Raw genomic sequence first — 13,227 nt, 5'->3', positions numbered from 1 at the left:
TCACGTTTAATAAGTGTTAGATGATTGTTGCTTTGCTCGTTAATCTGAAATGAACCGCTATTATTCTGTTGTTAGCAAAGTGTAAAAAATACTCTGCCTTTATTTTTATAACATGTAACGACACAAAAAGTTACACTTCTCTTTACACCTCTTGTGGAGTCTGAGCCACTTTTACACAGTGGTGGGAAGTAACTAAGTACTTTGGAGTTATAAAGTGAAAATACTTTGTTACTGTATTCAAGTAGATTTTTCATGTATCTGTACCACTTTTTCTGTAACATTTGCACAACCATTGTCCCAGATTATCGCACTACTCGTCACTTTAAACCGCATACACTCCTTGAAGTCTCAGCGCCCTTTGCACAACGGTCATTGCACCGGACTATTGCGATATTAGTCATTCGAACTGCTCTAAGTGCTAGAGGACTCTGCATCTTTTTGCACAATTGTTTTTTGTCAATGTCTTTATGTCTCCAAAGTGTTCTGTAAATCGACTGTCTGTTGTACTAGAGCGGCTCCAACTACCGGAGACAAATTCCTTGTGTGTTTTGGACATACTTGGCAAATAAAGATGATTCTGATTCTGACAACTTTCTACTTTTACGCCCTCCATTTGAAAACATCTAACATCTGTACTTTGTACTCCTCACTTTGTCAAAATAGGCTCGTTACTTTTTTCAAACTCTGTGGATGATGATGCAATGTTAAAAAACAAAAAACAAAGAGTGAGGTAAAGATTTCATTTGAGATTTTGATTGATTGATTGATGCGTAGATGACCTGCATTGGTCTATTTTGCACAGGTTAGTACTTTTACATATTATAACTATAGCACTGTACTGTATTACCTTTTATTAGGTGTTATTTTTGTACTGCATTTATCTTGTCATTTTACAATGTGTTTTGCACTTTTTGGCACCGTGTATGATATGATGCTCATGTATCTACTCCGGTAAAGAACCACGCTTCGTACCGCTATCCAAAATTGTTGCATTGCTCGTCCCGTCATGGAGCACCGTGAAAACTAAAAACAACCCAAGTATTTCGAGTAATCAGTTCTTTGACAGAAATGTTCAATAAATAAACAAAAGGTAACATACTATGTACGCCTTATAAACCAGCAGTAGATGAAGTGAATATTTTACTGTATGTCCACCACACGATCATATGCTCTCGTCACTCTCTCTTGCAACATCCGCATAAGTCACCCAAACAGGAAGTGACTGCGCACATAAAATTCCCCAAATGAACACTTCAACAAGCTCTAAACACAAAACCATGACCTTATGTGGGCGGTGTGACGCTGAGGGTAAGAGTTAAAGTATGCCCTGCAACCAGAAGGTCGCCCGTTCATATCCCCGCCCGAGTGCATGTCACCGTTGTGTCACACTTAACCCAAATTGCCTACGAATGAATGTGGTTGGATATTTGGTGGTGGTCGGAGGCTGCGTAGGTGCAGAATGGCAGCCAGGCTTCTGTCAGACTGCTCCAGGGCAGCTGTGGCTACAAAAGTAGCTTACCACCACCAGGGTATGAATGAATAATGCATGAACTTGTGAAGTGTCTTTGATTGTCGAGAAAAGCGCTACATAAGTGTAATGTATTATTATTATGCGCATATAAATATGTACATGTAAATAATAAAACCAAACAGATACACATTTTAAAGATTTTCTGTTGTCATAGCAACCCATCAAACGCAATGAGCGTCAGCTACAGCACATATCTACTCTGTACACATATGTTCTGTGCTGTGCCTGCCGCATGGGCTAATGGCCCAAAACAAATTTCTTACTTGTGGGAAAATAAAGTTAATCATGAATCTCTATAATAGAGATCATTGGGGATTTATACAGTGTGGGGGGGGGGGGGCAAACAAACAAAAAAACGGGACAGCAGCAACACAGAGGAAGGTGAACTAGGGAGCATTATGAACAATGATGCAACAGACTCTTTTAGTCAGTGACAAGAATGACTTGTGGCCAATGCATAGTTGTGCGCCAGCCTAAAAAAATCTGAAACTCTTCATATTATCTGGAAAAAAAAAACATCCAGGTAAAATGTATTTATTCCGTTTGTTATCTTTAGTTAATTTAGCAAAGACGGTGCTGTTAAGACGTATTTAGGTGCTCATGCAGGACCTATTGTCAATTCAGAATGGGTTAAACTGTCAGAATTTAGCTTGCAAAAAAGCTAAATTTGCAAGCTTGTTGAACAATTCAAGATCAGAAGATGCAGATGCCCCTGAGTACATTATCCAACAACCCAAAACTGAATTGCTTAATGATTTGCGGTTTTTGTTGGGAGTGACCAAGGAGGATGATAATCTAGATTACAAGAAATTAAACCGGGAAATAGTAACAGCATGTGGACAGTATAATTTTGACTAGCAGCCAGACCTGTAAGAAAAGGATATCAGTAAAAAAAAAAAAATAAGAAGTTAATCAAACCCAATTTAAGTGGGCTCAGGTCAAATAGCTGGTGCCCAGTGATGATGACGAGCTGCACGAGTCACTGGGAAACAGGGACGGGCCAATGTGACATCAGAGAGGTTGTTCCACCCCCACCCCCACAGAGGGGACCCTGGGGGATGAATGAAATATCTCTAGGTTCCTTTGTGGTAATCTTTGGCTGAATCACACTGCTGAGAAACAAAACCACAGTTTCTCTTGGACCCCTTTAATTCTACCACTGCCAGGTTTCACCAGAAGTGGAAAAGAAAAGAACAGATTTTCCAGTGCCGCTTCTTGTTAAGGTCTTTTTTAAGTAAGCATTATTAAATTGCGACATGCTTTGGTTTAGCACTCCCAGGGAAAGCAATGCATTTCAGAATAGCTGAGTCACCAAAGATACACCAGTTTTTCTTCATGATGAAAGGCTAAGGCTGCTAGTAAGGCTTTCACCTTTCACCTTTATGCTGCCTATTTGTGCCCACCTTGCTTTCTTTTTTTAAGACATTTTAGCTGTGTGAATGCAAATGTAATGAAATTTCCCCAAAGATATTTTTTTTCTCCATCTGGATCTCTATGTACAGTATTAATAAAACACTATTGATCATTTGTAAGTTTTGGCTCTATCACAGCCACATTAAACATGAAAACCTCATTCATCAATTCATTGTTATTTACTGGATTAAATACAACTAGGAAAAAAAATCATTTTAGACCCAATTTAAAATTTGTTTTGTTTTCTACGAGATTGTCATTTATCAACAAAAATGTTAGTTTTGAGGTAGATTGACAACCTGTGCATTGTGCACGCAAACTGGAATTTAAGAGTTAAACGATAAAAATGAATTTTATACTAATAAGAACTGATGAAATCTAAAAACCTTATATGCTAAAATCCAAAAGAAACCATTATAAAATCATCTAAAAAGTTAAACTAAAAAAAGACTATAGCAGTACATGCCCAAAAACATGCTGAGAGGGAAAATTGAACAAGGTCCTGTGGGTTTACAAACCCCAAATCCAATGAATTTGGGAAGTTGTGTAAAAAAAATAAAAAGAATACAATGATCGTTTTCAACCTTTATTCAATTGAATACACTACATAGAGAAGATATTTCATGTTCAAACTGATAAACTTTATTGTTGCAACTATTCACTTATTTTGAATTTGATGCCTGCAAAACCCCTCTTTGAGCAGTCACCTTAGCGTGGGGGGGGGGGGGGGGGGGGGGGTTGGGTCTCCCAATGATCCTATGAGCTAAGTTGTCTGGGGCTTTACGCCTCTGGTAGGGTCAACCGTGACAAACAGGTCCTAGGTGAGGGACCAGACAAAGTATGGCTCAAAGACCCCTTATGATGACGACAAATATTGGATCTCGTTTTCCCTCGCCTGGATGCGGGTCACCGGGCCCCCCCCTCTGCAGCAAGGCCCATCTGACAGGGAAGGAGCCCGAGCTGGTGTAGGAGGTCGAGAAGTTCCAGCTAGATATAGTCGGGCTCACCTCCACACACAGCTTGGGCTCTGGTATCAGTCCTCTCGCTGGTTGGGGGCTCCGGCGCTATGGGTGGGCTGGAGGTCTTTCACAGGAGGTCGACCAGGTCCCGTACTTGGGACGACAACTGGCCGAGTTGTGAGGCCATCGCCACTTGAACCTCCTCCTGACGGGAGAGACGGTCTTCCTCCGCGTGCAGCGCTGCGGTCAGCTGGCCAGTCTCTGCTGAAGCCATACTGGTCAGAGCGTACGGTCAGGTAGAGACTACACACAGGACTCAGACGGAGAGATCACTTAGAGAGTGCAGGTTTTATTATACACACAGATGACCTCTTAACAATCGGCTATGAAAGTACTCTAGAAGTCCAGGAGGACGAGGTTCTCCGAGGAAGGGGATCTGTCCTCACATGAAAAAAATAACAGAACAACAAAAATCACTCCAGGAGGAGCAAAGGGGAAAAACAATTCTAAGCACAGATTAGCAAACAGAAAATCACTCCCGACGGAGGAAAACCAAAGGCTGTGTTAGCAAAGGAACTAACTAAGCTATGTAAATTCCCTCCATCCATTTTCTGTACCGCTTATCCTCACTAGGGTCGCAGGTGTACTGGAGCCTATCCCAGCTATCTTCAGGCAAGCGGTGCAGTACACCCTGAACTGGTTGTAAATTACAAACTAAAATCACTCGTTTCGAGGTTCAAATGTATACTTGCAATAAGGGCTTTGACAAGGATCATGGGCTGAAGACAGGATCGGGTGACTCGAACAATGGGCAAAGACACACTGACACCAGACAAGGGAGACACAGACTATTTAAGCACATGAGGGTAATGGGGCACAGGTGGAGACAATCAGGAATCAGGGCCGACACATGAGGAAAGGGCAAGTGCTCCGAAACGAGATGATAGTTAGTCTTTCAAAATAAAACAGGAAATGACCAGCCAAAAAAAACCCAGACAGGACAAACCGCACCACGGTGAGGGGATGATGTATATGTGTACATATATAATTTTATTATTAATTTACATTATTTTAAATATGTGTGCTTGTTTTCATGTGACTCAACATTAGCCGTTAGCTTGGAGAAACGGACGATAGTGAAAGTTATACCCTGAGGACGAACGGTGCTGCCTGATGCTGGCTGCTCATTGGTCATTCACCGACGTGAGCGACAACGCTGGCGAATCGCAAATCACATGGCAGTACCTTTAGTGAAGTCCCTCCATTGCCTGCAGGCTGGGTGCACATTGGTCATTTGCCGAAGATTCTACAACGGTTCTGTTTCCACTCCCACGTTCGCGAATGAAACAACACTAAGTGTTCATGAGTCCACGTGGCAATATCCTTTACACAGTGATGTAGGTTTTTAATGCAGCCTAACGCCTAAGGAATCAATGGTGACAGGCTTTCAATGTCGGTTTTTGGCCGCTTGCATGCAGAGATTTCTCCACTTTCTCTGGACCTTTTGATGATGTGGACGGTAGATTATGTGATGGAAGTTTATCAGTTTGAACATTAAATATTTTGTCTTTGTAGTGTATTCAATAGAATATAGGTTGAAAAGTATTTGCAAATAATTGTATTCTGTTTTTATTTACATTTTACACAATGTCCGAACTTCATTGGAACTTGGGTTTGTAGAACATTGACCTTTTAATTACAGATAGTTGGGTCTCTGGAGTCTCTGCCCACCTATAAAAGTATAAGTTTGAAATTAAACAGCCAAGTGTTATCTTTCTAGTGAATCTTTATTTTCTGCCTGTTCCTGAAAATTGCACGCGTTTGTGTTTGGTGAGCCAAACGAGGGGGTAGTAAAACACCCAAATGCTGGCAAGAAAGAACCACTAATAAAAAACCAAAAACCACTGGTTGTCATTCTACCAAAAGCTGAACACAGCATGATACAAATCCACACCTAAAATTAGCCAATTTCTCCATGGCAACAAATATGCTGTAAAAAATACCACTATAATAAATATAATTGGAGTATTATAGCACACTTTTCCCCACACAAGACCCAATAGTCATCCTTTTGTTTGTTGATTTAATTACCTTTTCCAGACTAGTCATTTTAAAATAGTTAAACAATGAAAGGGCACAATGACTACAGAACCACGCATTACAGATTTCCACAAAACATTCTAGGTGGATGATGCATGTGCTAAGGAAGAAACCATTAAATTTTGTGGAGGCTCTGAATAAAAGTGCTCATATAGGAATTTATTCATTTTCAGTCAATATGGCATCAATGGAACAGTCCACCCTCCAGAATCATAATGGCACCACCATTGTGTTATCAATGAAATTTATTTTAGCGACACTTCACAATAAAAACTTGACCCTTAGTCAGCCAGGCCCAAACCAATGACACGGGCAAAGTCATGCCATAAGAAATTACAGCTCCACCATACAACCCATAACTCCACCACATGACAAATCTGAATAGCGCTGCCTGGCTACATCCATAATGCTGCAACAGCCACCACAGAGGGCACAGTTCCACCTCAAAGACCAATAGACGCTCCACCACATGGCCACTGCATGTACTGGGAATGAGGGATTAAATATAATGCTCGCATGTCAAGTCTGCAACTCAAGAGAGGGAGTGAGGAGGAAGGAATTTGTCAGACCTCCATAAACACATACATGGATTCAGATCCCAGTGCCAGCGCTCTGAGTGAGGAGAACTTTCCGGGGGCTCGCTGAGCCATGGGAAGGCAGAGGGTGAGAGTAAGAAGGGCTGCTGGGCAGACTGAGGGTTTATGCAAAGGCCAGGCAAGCGGCAATGACACACTGCGCTAAAGGAGAAGGACACAAGGGTGTGCATGTGTGTGAAAGGGAGAGACGAAAAGTGACTGGATAGGGCACAGCTTGCAATCTGACCTGCATATTTTCTAAATGAGTTGCAATGCGTGTACATTCCAGCTAATTCCAAACATTTAAACTGATACATGTCAAAAGGGGCCACAATAGCTGGATGACAGAAAGCTCGTACGGTGGGAGAGATTGAGGAGCTCTTAGCTCAACATAACTCGTGTTGCCTTATTGCTATAGAGATGGAGCTCTTGACACAATAAGACCTTTGGATTGGTTTAGGTTTTAGGGGGATGCAGTGGGCGGGGGCTAACTGAGTGCCTTACTTTAATCATTTTATTTGAAACAGAGCCTGAACTCTGTTTTTGGCCGACAGATGTTGAACAGGTGTCAGGTCTAAGAGTTTGGAGGGGGTAAAACTGTAACTGAACTACTGCTAAGCAAATCAGTCCCCCCTCTGTCTTGGATTTGTCAGTACATAGAAGATCTATAGATGATCTTCAAGCGGCTTTCGGAATTCGATTCATTGTCGTGTCAGTTCTGCATGACATGAAAGAACTTTAGCTCAGAGCATCACAGGATTAACGTAGGGTGTGTGGCTTTTTTGCAACACAAATTCAAAAAGTACCACCAGCCTAAACAACTGAGAATAACAGAGGAAGAATTAACAATGGAGTAGCCTAAGCAGACTTAGATACAGTATACAGTACTCCAGGGGTGTTCCAATACTTTTGTCCACCATGACAAGTGTTTTATGTTTTACAGTGGTTAACTTCTTTCCACATTTTGACCGTTTTCAGAAAAGACCCGATGAAGTGAATTCTGAGATTGCTTCTAAATATATTATAAAGGTTTAAAGATAATTGCTCAAAATGTACAAAGACTGCGAACAATGTAGTACTAGCAACACGACAAGATTTCCCCAAAATTACAGTCGGTCAAAATGCTGAATCTGATTGGAATGGCAGACTTCAACCTGAGTACAATGCAGCAAGAATTTTCAAAATTAGACGATGGGTCCTGGAGAAATTGAGTTTTTGTGTGTGTTGGAGAAAAGAGAAAATCCGGTCAAAAAAAATCCCTCCAAACCAGAATAAGTTCATTATTTCTCCTTCACTCCTTCATTTTCTCTGCTACTCAAGAATCCTTTCTCCGTGTGCCTGACAAGTTTCAGTTAAAAATATCCACCAGTAAGCTGGTACAGGCCAAAATTTCAAGGAGTTCTCCAAGTAACTGCGTCAAAATTACTGTGATGTTTCAAACTGTGTCACTTGCCCTAAAAAGTCAACCTATATAGCGCAAATCAAATATTTATAAGAGCAGTGTGGGCAGTGGTTATGTACTTTTGTAATCAATATTTTTTTCCCTGAATTGGAGGTTGTTAGAGGTGTTTGAGTGCTCGTTCCATGTTTTTAGAAAATTCCTCAAAGATGGCGGCCACTTGCCAGTACTCACTTGTGAAGCTGTAGCGTTAAACAGTTTGTCACCATTGCACTTTTCTTTTTTAAAAAAAAAAAAAAAAAAAAAGAAAGAAAAGAAACTGACCTGATCAGCTGCTTGGCCTTGCAGAATGGTGGATCTGTATGCCTTTTGTGCTGGAACAGTTTTGCTGTGCAACGGGAGATTGAAATACTCATTCTGGTTATTTTAAAATGTTTTAATTATTCTGATTTATTGAAAATGCAGCTGGACAGAAAAGGAGAGAAAACGGACGAGGGAAACCACAGCAGAACAATAATTATACTGTCTAGATATTCAAGCACAAGTAATATTACAACAGTCAAATCGTGTTCCTATTTGTGGAAAGGGTGGCGGGGGACACACCCAGTGAGGATATGCAATAACTATCCAAGAGAACAAGATGAGAGAGGACAGAAAAAGGCAGGACAGGCCAGTATATGGGAAATGAGCAAGGCAGTGCAACTGACAAGAGGTGCTGTGGGATTCTTTCTTTTAGTGTCTAAACACCTGTAAGAACCTGTGATTTGATATGTTAGTATAACCTGTGCTGTTTGTGGTCCCGGAACAAGCAATTAAAGCCTATAGCGTGTTTATGGAACTTATGAGTGAATGAACACCATATCACATGCATGTTAGTCAATTAGTGTACGGAGTTGCTGAGCCGCCACATTGAGGAAGGCTTGGCCCGCCCCTGGCCCCATCCACCCAAAAGGTGGGGCCAAGCCAGCAAGCCCGTCCAGCAGGGACCCAACCAGGGGGATGCCACAGACCTCCCAGGACCTAGGGAGGACCCCAGCCCAACCGAAGCGCCCCGACCAGCCCTAAAGGAAGGGGCACCAGCTCCGGACCGCCGCCCCCCACCCTCAATCCCCCCCCACCCAGTGCACCCCAACGCCGCCACCACCCCGGAGAGCATGGGGGTCCCAGCCACCAACAGAGCCCAAAGCAGGAGTCAGCCGCCACGCAAAAACGGTCATAGCTCGCCAATGTTTAGCACCCGGGATGGGCGAGGGCGGCAAGAGAGGGGTGGGGCCCAAAGGGGGGTTAGGAGGCCCCGTCTCTCCACAGCCTGACAACCAAAGGCGTGAGGGGGTCAGGCCCCGGCAGTCAAGCCAAGAGAAATGTGAGAACCCACGACCCACCCTATTACTATGGTTACCAGGTCCCCGACTGGCAACCATTATCCTTGTACTGTGATCGTGTGTGGTGGGGTGTAGTGGATTAAAATTGGAGAAACTGGTGGGGGTGAGGCGAGATGGTCAAGGGGCAGTAATGACCCGTAACTGTCACCCTCACCGAGGCCAACCAGCTCCATAAAGGATGTGTGAATGTATGTGGTGCATTTAAAATTCATGGGGGAAAGGCATGGCGGCCCACAGAGCACCTGGCCGAGTGTCCTCCCCAGCCTGACACTGCCGTTCCCCCACAGATGGGTGTATGATGCTTTAAAACTGGAGGATCGAGAAAAGGGGGGTGCGACCAGACCGGAAACCAGCACAGATGTGGCCGCCGCAACATTCCCAGTGCCAGTTCCCCAGGGGACCCTGAATGAGATGGAAATGTACCCAGTGTGCAAAGTATGTACAGTGTGAGAACTAAAAATGTGCATAGTGTGTGAAGTAAGAGGCTAGACTCCTGTGGGTCCGGCCCAGCCCGACCGGCTGGCAGACCACAGTGAAAAGGGGGGCAGCCCCTCCCCACCCTATGGCATGCACATGGGTCTAAAATGAGAAGATATGATTTGGTCACATTACATCTCTGTATGACTCTATTTCCCAGGCAAACAGAATCGAGCTTCCGCCACCATTTTAATGAAAGCTGACCAACTTTTCTTAAAGTTATCCATTTGCTTATTACGTTTGGCAGAGACATTTTCTAATGTTATATCCTCTATGACAGATTTTGCCATTGGTTAATGTTGATAGCTTGTTTATCTTTCCAGTTGAAGTTTTTTTTTTGTGATCTATGGATTTAATTTACAGGTTTTTTTTGTCATTGAGAATGTATTTCTACAGATTTGTGCCCAGTAATCATTGTCAGTAGACACTGAGAGGTCTTTTTCCCCATTTTGCGATTGGTAAGTATATTGAATTAGTACTTGAGATTATTTTTTGTTATACTTTTGAAAGAAATTTTTTGTTTTGTGAGAGTAGTTCTACTATTTTCTGAACAAAAACGGGTAGTTCTAAAGGATTCACGTGTGTTGAAAATCTTTTTAGCATTGTTGTTCTTACTTTATAGTATCGAAGGAAGTTACCACCTCTAATTTGAAATTCTAGGAATAAGCTTTCACTTGACATGAATGCATTATTTTTAAATAAGTGATGTAGGCGGTCAATTCCCCTTTGTTCCCATGTGCATTTTGTTAATCTCAAAATCGGGATTTTGCCAGAATGGGGAGGAATGATATGGTGCTGAATGAGATTGCATTGTTTCTAGACTTTTCCACCAAGATGACAAAGTGTCTGCAATAATCGGATTCTTAAAACAATTGTGGTGTTTGAGAAAGTTTGGTGCTATTGCAGTCTATTTGTTCTAGTTCCAGCCAAGCTTGTTGTTCAACATTTGAATGTAACCATTTAATGAGGTACTCTATTTGGCTAGCTAAGTCATTGTTTAAAGTTGGGTGCGTCAAGTCCCCCTTCTGTTTTACCTTTCTGAAGGGTAGCTCGGCTGATTCCATTTTTCTTATTTTTAGAGTAAAAATTTAAAATGGCAGAGTCTAGCAATTGGAACCATTTTTAATGTGGGTTTGAATGGGATAATTGAAAATAAATAGTTAATTTGTGGTAACGTTTTTATTTTTACTGTAACTATACGCCCTAAAAGTGAGATAGGTAGGCTATTCCAATGTTTTAAATCATCACATTTTTTTCGAGTAGTGGTATGTGATTTACTGTATCTAACTCTAAGTTTTGCTGAGATATTAATGCCTAGATATTTGATATTCCCTGTCGGAATAGGAAAGTTTGGATTTTGGTCCGCAGGATTCCATGAGTAAGTCGTTATAGGGAGTATTATTGATTTTGACCAATTGATAGCATATTCTGATAAGTGCGAAAATGTCTTTTAACCACAAATAATGTGTTTTATGTGTAATGTATTTACAACACTTCCTCTCCAACACAATATGAATCCTGTCTTTTTTTTCAGTTTTCCAGATTTTTTTGGCCGTTGATAAAACAGTCAGCCTCGGCATGAGTCACTCCTCCTACACTATATAAAATTTTGAACACTTTTCACCTCAGTGGTGATCCGGGTCAATTATGATGTGCTAGATAGCTAGCAGCTATGCCTATAGCTTCGATGTGTAATTGAGGCGCGCTAAAGTGCTGGGCGAGTACCGGTATGTGATTCTCACAACCCAATGCTTTATAGCACTGGCAGTTATTTTTTTTTTTTTAAAGCCTTGGTGAAGATGGTGGCGGTGCACACTCGAAGCCCAGCGGTGGCTTATGTTGCATATGTTTACCCTTGTTTTGTCTGGAGATGTCCAGTTCCTTCTTTTTAACTTTTGTTGCTAACCGGAGTTAATAATCTGGCCAAAGAAACAAGTCTGTGCGAGACTGCGGGTGTGCTCTTGGGTGGATGGAAAATTATCTTGTCAGTCACGCCTTCTGTCTCTGATTGGCTATTCTTTCTTGGGCATGTTTTTTTTTCTTTAATAATTATTATAAAATTAGAGGGATAAATTGGGGCCAGGCATGGATGATTTTCCCCATCTGTTTAATAATACTCTACTGTCAGGTCATAGAGACAGTTTTTACATATGACAAAAACGTGTTTTTTTCCCCCCTGCTAACCTCCATTTTCTGTACTGCTTACCCTCACTAGGGTCGCAGGCATGCTGCAGCCTACCCCAGCCATCTACGGGCGAGAGGCGGGGTACACCCTGGACCGCTCGCCAGCCAATCGCAGGTCACAGATAAACAAACAACCACTCACATTCACACCTACGGGCAATTTACAGTCTTCAATCAACCTACCACATATGTTTTTGGGGATGTGAGAGGAAACCAGATAAGGGTGTACTCCGCCTCTCGACCGGTGATAGCTGGGGTAGGCTCCAGCACGCCCGCGACCCTTGTGAGTATAAGCGGTACAGAAAAAGGATGGATGGATGGATGGATTATTATTATTCAAACGTGTAGCTATGTGTAGGCATAAGAACGATGCTAGACAAAATAGCAGCTGTTTTTGCAGGTCATAGCTGTTGTATTTGTTATTCGCTTGACAGTTGAGCGGGGCATAGTTTCAGTGAATTCAGTGGACACATCCACAGTGTTTGAGAGCGGAAAGGATGGCTCTTTTTTAATTTTTTTTACAATTTTGAAGCCTCATTTTATATTCCTGATTTTTTTAACCATCCAAGTTTGACAGGGTTGTTAAAAACACTTCCCTTTGGTAGGTCAAATTTAGAAGTAGTTTAACTTCATTTTAGAGTGATTTTAATGTTAGGGCTCAAATTCTGTTTATGGTTGTTATGTTGGTTAGTTTATTATATAAACTGGAATGGATAAAAGTATCTGTGAATGGATTTTGTTCAATCATATAGACTCCGTAACATGCAAATATAATACTGCTATGAAAATGTGAATAAAATGCACTTCGTGAGCAGTCTCTGTGCATCGGTAACAAGGTCAACCAGAGGTCAAACGCTCACATGGCTGTGCGCCACAGACTTGGAGGCTCTCCATGCAACAGCGGTGTCTCACTGCGCTTCCTCCTTGTTGTCTTCTTTTCAACGGAGGGCTGCATTTTGCAGATAAGACGCAAGGAGCTACATGGTGTGGATGTGCGCTCAGATCTTCCTTTACCGCTGTGTACCCCTTTGGAACGAGTGAAAGTATGAAAAGCTTAATTTTTTGACAAGTGTTTCACTTTTTGAATTGAACTGCTGAAATTAATGAACTTTTAATTAGTATTTGTTGTAAGCAATACTTAAATTCCATCCTCTTCAACAGGGTGAGTGAGAATGTTGAGTTTAGCAATTGACTGTACTTTAATTTG

Source organism: Phyllopteryx taeniolatus, chromosome 11, assembly GCF_024500385.1.
Source record: "Phyllopteryx taeniolatus isolate TA_2022b chromosome 11, UOR_Ptae_1.2, whole genome shotgun sequence".
In the NCBI taxonomy this organism is placed as follows: domain Eukaryota; kingdom Metazoa; phylum Chordata; class Actinopteri; order Syngnathiformes; family Syngnathidae; genus Phyllopteryx; species Phyllopteryx taeniolatus.
Note: the sequence above shows the minus strand (reverse complement) of the source record.